The sequence below is a fragment of the Triplophysa dalaica genome, chromosome 2 (assembly GCF_015846415.1).
Source record: "Triplophysa dalaica isolate WHDGS20190420 chromosome 2, ASM1584641v1, whole genome shotgun sequence".
Taxonomy (NCBI): Eukaryota; Metazoa; Chordata; class Actinopteri; order Cypriniformes; family Nemacheilidae; genus Triplophysa; species Triplophysa dalaica.
Genome location: NC_079543.1, coordinates 2,392,567 through 2,407,112, shown reverse-complemented (window position 1 = coordinate 2,407,112; position 14,546 = coordinate 2,392,567). Strand labels below are relative to the sequence as shown.

At 35.8% G+C, this 14,546-nt stretch overlaps 1 pseudogene; it reads left to right on the top strand.

Annotated features, from left to right (window-relative positions):
• The first annotated feature begins 10,039 nt into the window (after positions 1 to 10,039).
• On the top strand, positions 10,040 to 13,401 carry LOC130435878 (B-cell receptor CD22-like; annotated as a pseudogene).
• Positions 13,402 to 14,546: the final 1,145 nt, after the last annotated feature.

The following is a 14,546-nucleotide window of genomic DNA, read 5'->3' as shown; positions in this document are numbered from 1 at the left end:
TTTATATCATTTCCGTTGTATTTACAAGTTAGAGTAGCTCCTCCAGTCGTCAACCTCTCAATTTTATTACAATATCAATCCTGAAGCTACTGAATCCCTAACAAAGGTCTTTAATGAAGTGAACATTAATACGTCAAATAACTGCGCTATCACGTCATGTGATTTCTGGGTGGCCCGATCTTGCGAGAATTCTTTTTTCGTTTTTAAAGCAACATTCATAGATAAACATTCTTTACTTATTACATAATTTCATGTTTCTTTAGTCTTTCTTTCTTTTATGCATCTTCTCTTTGTCTTTACCAAGTGCCACATTAAAAGACAAGAAAAATATTTTTTGTTTATTAAACTATTGATATTATTTGTACACCAACACATTGTCAGTGGCTCACACAACATTCACTTATTTTGTCAATTTAATGATCTGTTTTCAAAATATTATTTATACAACATACAAGTTGTCACAAAGTCAACAGTAAAATATTTTCTCCCACACGACATCTGCTGGTCACATGTGAAAGCAACAGAATCGAGACGTTGTCTGTGGGTCTATTATAACTTTATGCCAACCTTCAAATTATTCATGAAAAAGCACTTACCTCGAATACCTTATTGCCTTTATGAAACAGTTGCATATAACAAAGCAAAATAATATCAATATCACAGACTGAATATACTCATCACAATTTGAAAGATTACCAAAAAAAGTGAACACTGATCACAATAATGATGACATCAAATGAATCTTGTGTTCATTGTCACAAAGGGGTTTTGTAAACGTTTTTTATTTGGTCAATAAAAGCAATTGATGTGATCTCCTGTTTCTGAACATTTTTAGGTCAATTCAAGCTTCTCTGAATAAGTCATATTTAAGGTTTAATTATTCAATATTTATCATTCATAATAAGTAGATGAACTGTTGTCTGTTATATAAACTAATATTACTCCATTTTTATAAGTAATTAATATTGAGCAATATTAGGGAAGACTTTATCTAATTTCTTTTAGTGTGTCTGATATCTGATAAATTTAGATACTCTATACATAAAAACATAGAATAAAATCTACTAAATCTAATTGAGTGCAAATTCTTTTGCAAAATTTTTGAGTAGATTCCATAAGTTTGCATGTAGTTTACTTTGTTACCTAATATATTTAAGCAAAATTTAACCGATTTGCATGGGTAATATTTACAAACCCTCATTTAGTCATTTAGCAGACGCTTTTATCCAAAGCGACTTACAGTGCATTTAATACAGGGACAATCCCCCTGGAGCAACATGGAGTAAAGTGTCTTGCTCAAGGACACACTGGTGATGGGATCGAACCAGCAACCTTTAATTTACCAGTTCAGTGGTTTAACCCACCAGACCTTTTGTCTTGTTCTTTTCACTTATCTTCTCCTCATTACAGGAGTGTTACATTAGCAGGTCTAAATTTATTCATGTTAAAGAGCCAAATTATAGCAAACACTGATCACATTACATTCATATTTCTACTTGATTTTTAAAGTTAGTGTTTTATTCACACAACTATTAACTGTACAAATAAAAACTACTAGGAAGTGATAGTGAGGTTTACAACATGTGAGTCACGACAGCCGTTGGAATTAACTGTGTAGGTTTTGAATGTACTGCGTTCATCGACCTTAGGAATGACCATCATCAATGACGTTGAAAAGACGTCTTTTGGACTTACATTTGTTTGCAGGGATGACGTTTATCTTTGCACTTGAAGTAAAATCTTTCTTGCATAATTTAACTTTATTTTATATAGTATAAATATTTGTTGTAAAACCACAGTGACCAATATTTTTTTCTCTCCGTAATAACTTGTTTAACCAAAATATTTGTCGTAACAAACATAGATAATGTTCAAGTGAGGACCTAAACACGCTCATCTTGATTTTAAAAAGAAATATAATCATCTAATATTTAGGAAATCTTTAATTCTCAGTTCTAACGCTTCTCATGCCCACTTCATAAATCTGGCTGACTTTATAAAGCTATACAAAAGTTATACAAATATCCAGAGAAAAATGTATTTCAATATGAATGCACAGTTTTACAAACTCCATTTTGCTGTGGTTTCATGAAAAAGATTTGCTTTAGGTGGAAGAGAAAGCACAAAAGCTTGGTCAGGTTTGTTTAGTAATTATTTGCTTTAAACATTGGCAACCCTGTTGACACATTCGTTTATTTTTGATTTCTTCAAGGTGGAAGATAAATATTGATTGAAAAAATTAAACCCTCTGTCAAACTTTGTTGCATTTTTATTTGCATCCTTGATTCAGGACGATGGTTCTTTGAGTTATTTACTAATGTGACAGGATCGGATCAAAAGACTGCAGATAGTGACCTCTTGTGGTGTTTTTAGGGTATTGCATAAGCGCACATTCAACTGATTTAACATTGCAGATCAACACTAAGGTTGATTCAATGGTTGCTTGATATCAGATATTTCTTAACCCATCTTCAAAACCGAGTCTTAACCCATCTTTGTGGGTCAGAATGATCAGAACATTGCGTCATTTTAATGCTGATTACATATTTATTTCTGGCATTGATAACTATTTGGTTTACTCCATTAAAATGAAACAGATTACTTTTCAGGATGTGTTTTTTAATTGTACATCACAGTCCGCTACTACAATGCAAATATTCAAAGAGGATTCTTATCTGTATGACTACATCACTGAACATGACACTTCTGAACCCAGAAAAGAAATACTAGTTACTGGACCAACTTTAATTCCAGCAGAGGTGGACAATCCTGGTGCCATAAAGTAAAAGTTCTGCCATATTTTTGTTTCACCCATGAACTCAGCAGCTGATTTCACCAGCGGAGGAACCAAAACATTTCTTTCAAGTCACAAGCAAGTCTCAAGTCAAATCTCAAGTCCTCAAAGAGTTAAAGTTAATGAGATAATTAAGTGATTAATTAGATGATGATTGAGCATTAGTGATGAACACCTGCTGTTATTGAGATGTTGATGTTTTATTGGTTATATGATGTCAGTGTTTGCTTTAGTTGGACTCTTGACCCTTGACTCGATTGTTAGATTTTGCACTGTATCAATTTATGCACTTTTGTAGAGCAGATAGATCAGTTCTGGGAAGTGTTTAACTCTTCACTGTTTATTATGATGAGTTTCTTTTAGATCATGTTTATGTGTAACATAATGAATCCTGTACACTCAGTGTTTAAAAACATTCACGTTTATCTAACATTATCAGTGAGAAACTTTTAAAGCAGCGAAACAAATGCTAACTTAAAATCTTCAAGTCATACATCAAGAACCAACATATGAAGCTCAACAATGGTGACGCTCAACAAAATACTTCAAGCTGCAATGCTTGAAAAACTCCCATCATGCAATGCAGTATGACTAATTATTGTCACCACTGTTGAGGTTCATATGATAAATGTTCATTTGTAAAAGGAGGTTTTTATATCCAAATGCAGATCATAAACCTAGAGAGATTTAAACCAGAAACACAAACTATTCAATATTTGATTTAGCATTGAACAAATGTTTGCTATATAAAAATATTGTAATTATTAAAGCAATTATCTTTAAATGAAAAAGACATTTATATTGTGCTCAATTGTGTATTCCTGTTCACCTAAAGTGCTTAATAATCATATTTGGGGAGTCTATGAGACCTCAAGTGCGCTCACGACATACCAGCTATAGGTGTAGAGGAGAGACAGAAACAGATCCACTTCCTGAAAGGCTCAAGATCTCAACTAAAGCAAACACTGATCACAATTATGGTGGAAATGTTTTTTTTACAGCTGATGTCATCCAAGGCTGTGACTGAAGTCAGTTGTAGTTCTTGTGTTTCTCTTTTCTTCAGTGTTGTTGATTGTTAACAGCAGGTGTTCATCACTCAATCATCATTTAATTACTCACTTAATTATCTCATTAACTTTAACTCTTTGAGGACTTGAGATTTGACTTGAGACTTGCTTGTGACTTGAAATGAATGTTTTGGTTCCTCCGCTGGTGAAATCAGCTGCTGAGTTCATGGGTGAAACAAAAATATGGCAGGACTTTTACTTTATGGCCCAGGATTGTCCACCTCTGATCCTTGCCCTAGACTGCGTCTATCACTGCTCTTCTCGTACTTCAGACATTATTTTCTACAATATTTTGCAATGCCAATCATTTCTCCTTTTCTGCTGAGCTCTCGCGAGCCTCCCTGTTCTCCCTACACCTGGCAGGCACTCCCCAAGCTTTTGAGAACAGGTCCGGAAGATTTTATCCAGAGTGCCTTCGAGATTAAACCATGTTAAATGTTTAACCATGCTTTGAAAAAGGAAGCTGTGAAAACTGTTAAGAATGTTACATCGGCCATTAAGCTTATTGTTTTTATATTTTTTTATTTCTCTAACGTTTGTGTTCTGTTTTACAGGCAAAATTCTGATTTTATAAATGAAGCAAGTGTTAAGATGATAGGAATATTTTCCACACAGTGTAACCCTTATGAGGTCCAGGGGGGATTGTTGGAAGGAATGATTATCATTGTGTGTACGAGTGCCATGTAGAGTCAAGAGTCAAGACTGCAATCTTGTGTTTGCAGCATATATTTCACAATTACTTCATCATGCAAATATTCTTGTGCTTTGAGAGGCTGGCATATTTTGGGTGATCAGTAAATGCACAATGTATTTTTTAGTCTGGACTTGAATGCCTTGAAAATAGAGTGATATTTACATCCATTACATATCATTACAAAACAGTCTTACAAACCTGCCTGTTTCCCAAATAATAAACCAGTTTTAAAAAATGGTAAACATGTCTTTACATCAAGATATCTAAATTCTGATGGGTGGCATGAACGCCAAGATGGGGAAAGAAAACCTTGGAAAAGAACTGATCATGGGAACCCAGGCCCTTGGACCAAAGAACGAGAACGGTGAACTTTTCACAGACTTCTGGGCTTTAAATGACTTGGTCAATAGCGGCAGTGTATCCCAGCACAAAGAGTTTCATTCTTTAACAGATGTGGTGTAATACAGCACTAAGAATACAGTAAAGTATTTCATTAATGTTAAAATGATAGTTTTTTTTACCAATTTAAAGTTCTGACAGAACTAGTAACATGCATTTCTGGTGATTCTGTAATTCTGATTAAAATAAAAAATGTTTCTCTCACCAGTTTCACAGCCGCTCAAAGCCAGTGTCGACACCTCAAACGAGTGAAACAAGAAAGTGTCCATAAGTTCTGCCTCTCATCACATGATTGACACTCACAGTTGTCGAGTCTTATGCATTTGGTGATCTATCTCACGCCCAAATACATCTCATGCCCTGATATTTCATAAACATGCAAGTTACTTTAATACATTAATACTACCCTGCAAACAAATGCAAGTCCAAAAGACGTCTTTTCAACGTCATTGATGACATTGTATAGACGTTCCCTGAGGAGTCCGAATGAAAGTTTTTACAACGTCTTTTTATGACGTCTTCTGAACGTGTGCTATTGTTGTCCAGGTGATCTCTATAATTGTATTGGACTGATATCACTTTTGCACCTGCAATTAATATTAAAATTGAATTAATCCACCATTATTGTGATCAGTGTTTGCTTTAGTTTGGCTCTTAATACTTGACCTTTATTCTGTGAATCGTCTCTCAGACAATAGTAATTCACAACACTGGTATGTCATTAAAGAAAGATATAGTGACGGGAAGGTATTGTACTAAAAAAAGACATGGTGAAGTGTTGAAGAGAGTTAGAAGATACATGACTGATGGTACAACCATTGCATTAAAATTATACTCAATACTTCGTTGACAAACTTCGACATCAATACTCATCATACAAACCTCAACAATGGTGAAAATTAACCAAAACTTTCCATTCCATTCCATTTTCTACCGCTTATCCGAACTACCTTGGGTCACGGGGAGCCTGCGCCTATCTCAGGAGTCATCGGGCATCAAGGCAGGATACACCCTGGATGGAGTGCCAACCAATCGCAGTAACCAAAACTTGAGATAATTAAATCAATTGAAATGCATGCTGGGAATAATGAATGCGTTTTGTACTATGATGTCACCCAGCATGCATTGCAGCACAAAGTATTCTTCTGTCGGTTGTCACCATTGTTTAGTTTCATACACTATGCAGAGAATTATTGAGAGCTTTGAGAGAGGAAGAGTATCTGGATCGGCCAAATACTCTTGAAGTATCATATTAGACATAAAAAGATTGTGCTATCTCCAACAAAAAAATCGATGTTATCCGCATACTCTGAGTTAACTTACCAGGACATGTAACACAACCTGCTTTCTGAAAAAACCCCAGTGCTTTTACCTAGTTTCCTTGAGGAAATGTCATTTAAGGTTTCATTTACATTCATTCCTATGGCCGATGAACGCAGTACATTTAAAACCTACACAGTTAATTCCAACGGCTGTCGTGACTCACATGTTGTGAACCTCACTATCACTTAGTAGTTTCTATTTGTACAGTTAATAGTTGGGTGAATAAAACACTAACTTTAAAAATCAAGTAGAAATATGAATGAGGTTCAAGTTATCTCGCCAAATGATGAATGTCATGTAATGTGATCAGTGTTTGCTATAATTTGGCTCTTGAACATGAATAAATCTCATCAGTTTTTCAATAAATGTATTTTACTCACACTTGTGCATTGGTTGATTTTAGTAAATAAAAATGTTTATTGATAGTTGTCAGCTTTCTAGTCAGCCAACTATAAAAAAAACAGGAAATAAAAACAAAATCAGCGCACTTATAACTAGAATTAACGTTCTTTGGTATTGTTAGTCTCAATAACATGTGTTCTTTTAAGATGGACCAAAAAAATCAACATTCGTCATGCCAACCTCAAATATGCTGATTATCATCAAAAGTTCCACCGCAATGAATGCTGGTAGTCATGAATGAGTCATGTGAGTCATGAATGAGTCATGAGTCATGTGGAAGGAATGATTATCATTGTGTGTACGAGTGCCATGTAGAGTCAAGAGTCAAGACTGCAATCTTGTTTTTGCAGCATATATTTCACAATTACTTCATCATGCAAATATTCCTGAGTTGAAACCTATAAATAATGGAGGAATGAGTTATTTCCAATAATTTCCATTTTTAATGTGTAACTGGGCTTTGCCTTTTTCCCTTTGGGGCGTAGAGTATTTTTTCACAGTTTCAACATAATGTGTTAAGATATCTAGTTTAAAAAAGCTATGCAGAGAATTATTGAGAGCTTTGAGAGAGGGGAAGAGTATCGGGATCGGCAAAATACTCTGGCCCATTTGAGTGACTGGTTGACAGAAACTTTGACAGGGGGTTATAAATCAATCAACATTTTTTCTCACAGTATATTATAACACTACTTTTGTATTCGGCTTTCTTTTGAAAAATGACCCTGATGGCTGCCTTTGTGGTTCAGAGTCGGAGTCACATACAATATATGTTTTTTGTCATGTAATTGTGGCTGTGGTGGACTGGTCATCCAGGGTAATACAGTAAAATGCAGATCTTGTGCCAATTGAAAACACAAGAGAGACGCTGAAGTTGGCTTGAGATTCAAAACTGAATTCTTTAATGCACAAGAAGAAAGTTAAGATATTGTTTTACAGTCATGTGTGTCTGTGTATGTTAGCGGATTCAGCTAGATGACGTTATCCAATAACGAAACTAAACATACCAGAGCGCTTCCTATTTAAGTTGCCTTTCTTAGCTTCTCATCACATGTTCAATCGTGCTGTGTTGTGTTCATCAACCTCCTCCATCTCACCGCACCAGTCAGGTAAAATAACTTTCATCCCATTATGCAAAATAGAATAATTTTTCATTTTGACCCGTATTGATCAAACATAATTATTATCAAAGGCTGGTAGTAGACTGCTATACATTTACGGTTACATTTACAGTAACAGTTACGAGCAACAGTTTGAAAAATAGGTATTTTGTTAGTAAATAAAGCATTGCTTCATATTATTGTGCATGTAATGTTTAAGGTTGCTTTTATACGAGGTCTTAACATGATTTTTGATTCAATTAGAAATGTCCAAACTGATTGGCAGTCATAGACACAGCTGACAGACCAGGAAAGGCATACACAGAAGACGCTCGAAGTGGAACATATGCAGACCGTCCTGAAAACAAACCCGGACACAGAATTCCCAAAGCTGGAGCTTACACAGAAGCAGGAGTGGGTCGAGCTCGTGCTGAATTCAGTGTAGCCTATTTGATGCAGAAGCCAAAGGTCCAAACGCCTCGGCTGGTGCTGAAGCAAATGTAGTTGGAGCCAGTGCGATGGCTCGAGCTGAACTTGCAAGCGTATCTGCTGAAGCCGGTCCACTTGGTGTGAAGGTGGGGCTCGGAGTGGATACGGGTGCATCTATTGGTGCAGACGGCGTGGAGCTGAAATTTCTGGGAACTGGAATTAAAGTTGGTCCAGTAACTAGTATTTCTTTTCTGGGTTCAGAAGTGTCATGTTCAGTGATGTAGTCATACAGATATGAATCATCTTTGAATATTTGCATTGTAGTAGCGGACTGTGATGTACAATTAAAAAACACATCCTGAAAATAATCTGTTTCATTTTAATGGAGTAAACCAAATTGTTATCAGTGCCAGAAATAAATATGTAATCAGCATTAAAATGACGCAATGTTCTGATCATTCTGACCCACAAAGATGGTTTAGACTGGGTTGTGAAGATGGGTCAAGAAATATCTGATAGCAAGCAACCATTGAATCAACCTTAGTGTTGATCTGCAAGTGTTAAATCAGTTAAATGTGCGCTTAGGCAATACACTAAAAACACCACAAGAGGTCACTATCTGCAGTCTTTTGATCCGATCCTGTCACATTAGTAAATAACGCAAAGAACCATCGTCCTGAATCAAGGATGCAAATAAAAATGCAACAAAGTTTGACAGAGGGTTTTATTTTTTCAATCAATATTTATCTTCCACCTTGAAGAAATAAAAAATAAACGAATGTGTCAACAGGGTTGCCAATGTTTAAAGCAAATAATTACTAAACAAACCTGACCAAGCTTTTGTGCTTTCTCTTCCACCTAAAGCAAATCTTTTTCATGAAACCACAGCAAAATGGAGTTTGTAAAACTGTGCATTCATATTGAAATACATTTTTCTCTGGATATTTGTATAACTTTTGTATAGCTTTATAAAGTCAGCCAGATTTATGAAGTGGGCATGAGAAGCGTTAGAACTGAGAATTAAAGATTTCCTAAATATTAGATGATTATATTTCTTTTTAAAATCAAGATGAGCGTGTTTAGGTCCTCACTTGAACATTATCTATGTTTGTTACTACAAATATTATGATTAAACATGTTATTCCGGATTGAATTTTTTTTACTTTTGAGGTTACTGTGGTTTTACAACAAATATTTAAACTATGTAAAATAAAGTTAAATTATGCAAAGAAAGATTTTACTTCAAGTGCAAAGATAAACTTCATAGTATTAATGTATTAAAGTAAATAGCATGTTTATGAAATATCAGGGCATGAGATGTATTTCGGCGTGAGATAGATCACCAAATGCATGAGACTCAGCAACCGTGAGTGTCAATCACGTGATGAGAGGCAGAACTTGGGGACACTTTCTTGTTTCACTCGTTTGAGGTGTCGACAGTGGCTTTGAGCGGCTGTGAACCTGGTGAGAGAAACATTTTTTATTTTATTCAGAATTACAGAATCACCAGAAATGTATATTACTAGTTATGTCAGAACTTTAAATTGGTAAAAAAAACTTTAATTTTTACATTAAGGAAATACTTTACAGCATTCATAGTTCTGTATTACATCACATCTGCAAGAATTAAACTCTGTACAGTATCTGTAAAGATAAATAACTGAACCGAACAGTCACACATCAGCCGTCAGTTATATTCAGTCACTTTTTAGATAACATCTGATATATGAAATTTGGTAGAAATGTTCATGTTTAACTCCTCATGTACATAATGTGTCACTTGATGTGTTGTAGTCAGATTAGAGCAGCTGTTTGCTTTATAGTGTTTTATATCATAATGATCGGATTTAATGTTTTCACATCATCATTTTTAATGGGACAGTGACTGAGTGTTGACTGGTTGTGTCGTTGCTATGGTGAAGTCAGTCAGAATGGCTCCTCCTCTTCCTCTGATTCTTCTGCTCATGATTCAAGGTGAGTAACTGATGTCACATCATCACTTCAGTCGTGTGATCAACACATCTTTATCATCTCTTTAGTAATTGATCAGTAGTCATCATTGAGTTTGTGTTTTCTGTCTGTCGTGCAACAGTTGTTCAGTTCTGCTTTTCTTCAACACTATCAAACCACAACTGTGAGACAAATATCTTCACACTTTTACCAGAACCGTTGTGGTATTGCAAAGCCCTTAGGGAAAAAACATATATTACCTAATATATGAATTAAATGTATACACAATGGTGTACAAGAAAATATACAGAATAAGATATTGTGTAAATATCATGCAATATATTGAATAATAAGGAGTTTCCGCTCTTTCATATATTGAAGAATATATTTACTTATATGTACAAATATATGTAATGTTATAATCAGTAATATATATTGTAAGTAATATAATATATTGTATATCGATCTACATGTGATAAGATGTGGTACTGGATGTGTAAAAATATGTTGACCATAATGGATTTACTCACGCCATACATAAGTACACACACACATATGGAAATGTATTACTTATATTTAACAACCGTTAATAATACACATTTCATACATTTGAACATAGATAGTTTACAAACTAAAGTGCATATTGAACAGACAATCACTGCACTGAAGAACACAAAGCCTTTGCTTTTCGCGGAAAGTAATAATTAACCCTGGTGACGTTTAGCCAAACGTTATCCTAACCACCGGCTCTACTCTTCAACACCACGGTAACCCCACACATTTACACATACTGCAAACCCTTCTAAATTTCAGAGTAATATAACACTAAACACTAATAGATCTGCCCCTGTATTAATATCCAGAACAAAAGACATGAAATAACACCTACATTTAAACAATTTTACTATCCTTTAGCAGTCAAAAGCAAAGCTTTAGCAAATGCTTTTGTCTCTTTCAGGAGTTTATAGTGCTGGTGATAATGGGAGTGTGACTTACAGCTCTTCACACATCTGTGCACTAAAGGACTCAACAGTGACAACAAACTGTAGTTATAAATACCCTACTGGACATAAGATCACAGACGTGTTCTGGACCAACACTGACAGTCTGCTCCTCCAAATCTGTTTAAGGACTCTAAATACAGTGAGAGGATTCAGTATCTGGGAGATAAACAGCACGACTGCAGCGTCAGACTGACTGATGTGAGACACACAGATTCACACAAGTACTATTTCAGATTCATCACTGATAAAGAGAAATGGATCGGTGCACCTGGAGTGACTCTTGCTGTCACAGGTGAGAGTGAATGAGTGTTTGATGATAAAAATGTGATGTGAATGACATGAGGAGGATCAGTGTTGTGCTGTGTTCAGATCTTCAGGTGGAGTCTGAAGGTGAGAGAGTGATGGAGGGACATTCAGTGAATCTGACATGTAAAAGCCGATGCAGTCTGACTGACACATCAACATTCATCTGGTTTAGAAACACAAAGACATTAAATGGCAGAAACAAGAAACTCATCCTGCCGTCAGTTAGAAGAGAGAATGCAGGTGACTATAGCTGTGCTGTACAGGGACAGAAACTCACATCACCTCCTCGACGTCTCAATGTCATCTGTAAGTTCACTCTCAATTCTTTCATTATTCACTTAAGATGATTTATCACTGATATACTGAATATAATCTCTCAATAGATCCTCCAGATAAGACCTGTGATCTCCATCAGTTCTTCTGGTGTAATAGTGGAGGGTGATTCAGTGAATCTGACCTGCAGCAGTGAATCAAATCCACCTGTTCACATCTACAGCTGGTTTAAAGAGAATCAAACATCATCTGTTGGATCTGGACAGACGTTCATCATCAGTAACTTTAATTCAAGTCTCAGTGGATGGTTTTACTGTGTGGCTCAGAATGAAGTTGGATCTCAGAGATCAGAAGCTGTTTCACTCACTGTTAAAGGTGTCTCATGTAAGTAGATTGAGTCATTCTTTTAAACAACATTTGATTTTAATGATTGATTTCAATGCAGTGGGGGGCACGGTGGCTTAGTGGTTAGCACGTTCGCCTCACACCTCCAGGGTTGGGGGTTCGATTCCCGCCTCCGACTTGTGTGTGTGTGGAGTTTGCATGTTCTCCCCGTGCCTCGGGGGTTTCCTCCGGGTACTCCGGTTTCCTCCCCTGGTCCAAAGACATGCATGGTAGGTTGATTGGCATCTCTGGAAAAATTGTCCGTAGTGTGTGAGTGCGTGAGTGAATGAGTGTGTGTGTGTGCCCTGCGATGGGTTGGCACTCCATCCAGGGTGTATCCTGCCTTGATGCCCAAAGACTCCTGAGATAGGCGCAGGCTCCCCGTGACCCGAGGTAGTTCGGATAAGCGGTAGAAAATGGATGGATGGATGGATTTCAATGCAACATTGAAAGCTGGAACTCCTGGAGAGGTGAGGTCTCTGCGTCCCATCATCTTGACACAGGGATGCCTCAGGGCTCAGTGCTTGTCCGTTGCTATTTTTGGTAAACATGAAATACTTAGGCTCTGTCATTCGGAAACATGGGTTTTCCTATCACTACTATGATACACAACTCCACCTGTCTTTTCATTCTCATATCTTTGGCATTTGTTTTTGTGTCTCAATCACTATTAGCAAAAATGACTGAACTTCTTTTTTTCAGCTCTCAGTTTCTCTGTAGGTTTTGGTGTTGGAATTTGTGTTGGAGTCTGTGGAGCATCAGCTGTTCTGCTCATTGTGATGTATATTTGGTAAGAAATGTGTGAGAGTCTCATTTTCAGTGTTTAAAACAGAATAATTAAACGTCATTTTCACAGCAGCTGTTGATATTAATGACAAATCTAAATAAGATACCACAACTACTCAACCAAGGATCCAAATTATGAATGTCTCTGTTTTCTTTTGACAGCAGAAGAAAGAGTTTGAGAAGAAAAGTGTCAGAACACGTAACGGAGGTGAGATGATCACCAATAAAATCTCTTCATACAAATGTGTTAGAAAGATTGAACTGTCCGTCACATGTTTGTGTTCTCAAATGTTTCTTTATAGAATGATGATGTCAGTAATGACACATATACAGCTCTTGAACTCAACACCAGATCATCTGACCTGTACGACACACTCACAGTAAGTGTTATTCAATTCACCTGCATGAAGAACACAAACACAGTTTCATTCTTGATCATTCATCTTTATTTGTCTTATTGTTCGTTCAGCCCAACCGGAAGAGGATGAAGTAAGAGGCGGAGGCCAAAGAAACAAATCCTGTTATCTGTGATGAAGTGTTTATTTCTTAGTTTAATAATCACTATGTACTAAGAGACATTATTGAAAGTACAGTGTAATAAATAGAGGAAAACAATTCATGATATGATGATACAAACTCTTATACACACCTTGAAAATGTAACATTTGACAAACTCAGATTTAAAGACATTTTCACATTTTTAGTTCACATTTTTGCCTGACTAGTGAATCATTTAAAGACTTTTCTTAATGGTGTCTGCAATGTTCTCCACACATTCTGTTGGTTTTTATATCATCTTAGTTTCTGTCAAAAATGTTTTGTTGAGTTTATCGCTGGCAGCTTTCATTCTCCCTGCAGCTCCGTTCAGCAAGTCCACCAAAATATCCACCATCACTTTAGACACGTTCACAACTCCCTCCATTACATCTGAACCAACAGCACCAACTTTCTTCAAGAAATCCATTTCTTAATTAATCTGATATATTTCTGTGTGAATAATATGAACCAATAAATGACAATTTGCATTCAATAAACATTTCATTTTTTAATTCAATTTTAGAAAAGTAATCTCAAACAAATAATTACCATAAAGTAGCTTCATTATTTCATCATTTAAGATATAGTAAAAGACTTACAATAGAAGCTGCTGAGTTTTAATACAAAGAAATCTAAGTATTCAGTTTAGTTTTAATTAAAAGCTACTACATTATTGGGAGAAAATATATTCCAACATACGGCTTTTTAATAATTTGATGAGAAATGTCTGAAATCTTATAGTTAATTTCTTCAAAAGACACCAAAATCTCAAAATAAGCTCAAAAATGCCGTATTGTTTCAACTGATGGTTGGATAAAATGTAGACAAACCCGACCCACTGTCCATTAGGACAAACTGATGTCTGCGAATGATTCTGCACTATTCATTCATACATTTTGGGAGACTGATGCCATGATTATGCCAACTTAGAAAGAAATTGAAGAATTCGACAAACATAGTAACACATAGTGGATATAACCCATATAACATATATACAACCTAACCCATTTAGTGGAGCAAATAATCTTGCGTCAGTTCCTATTAGATCAAGTGTTAAAATCTCATCCTGGGAAACTCAACATGTTTATGACATATGGAACC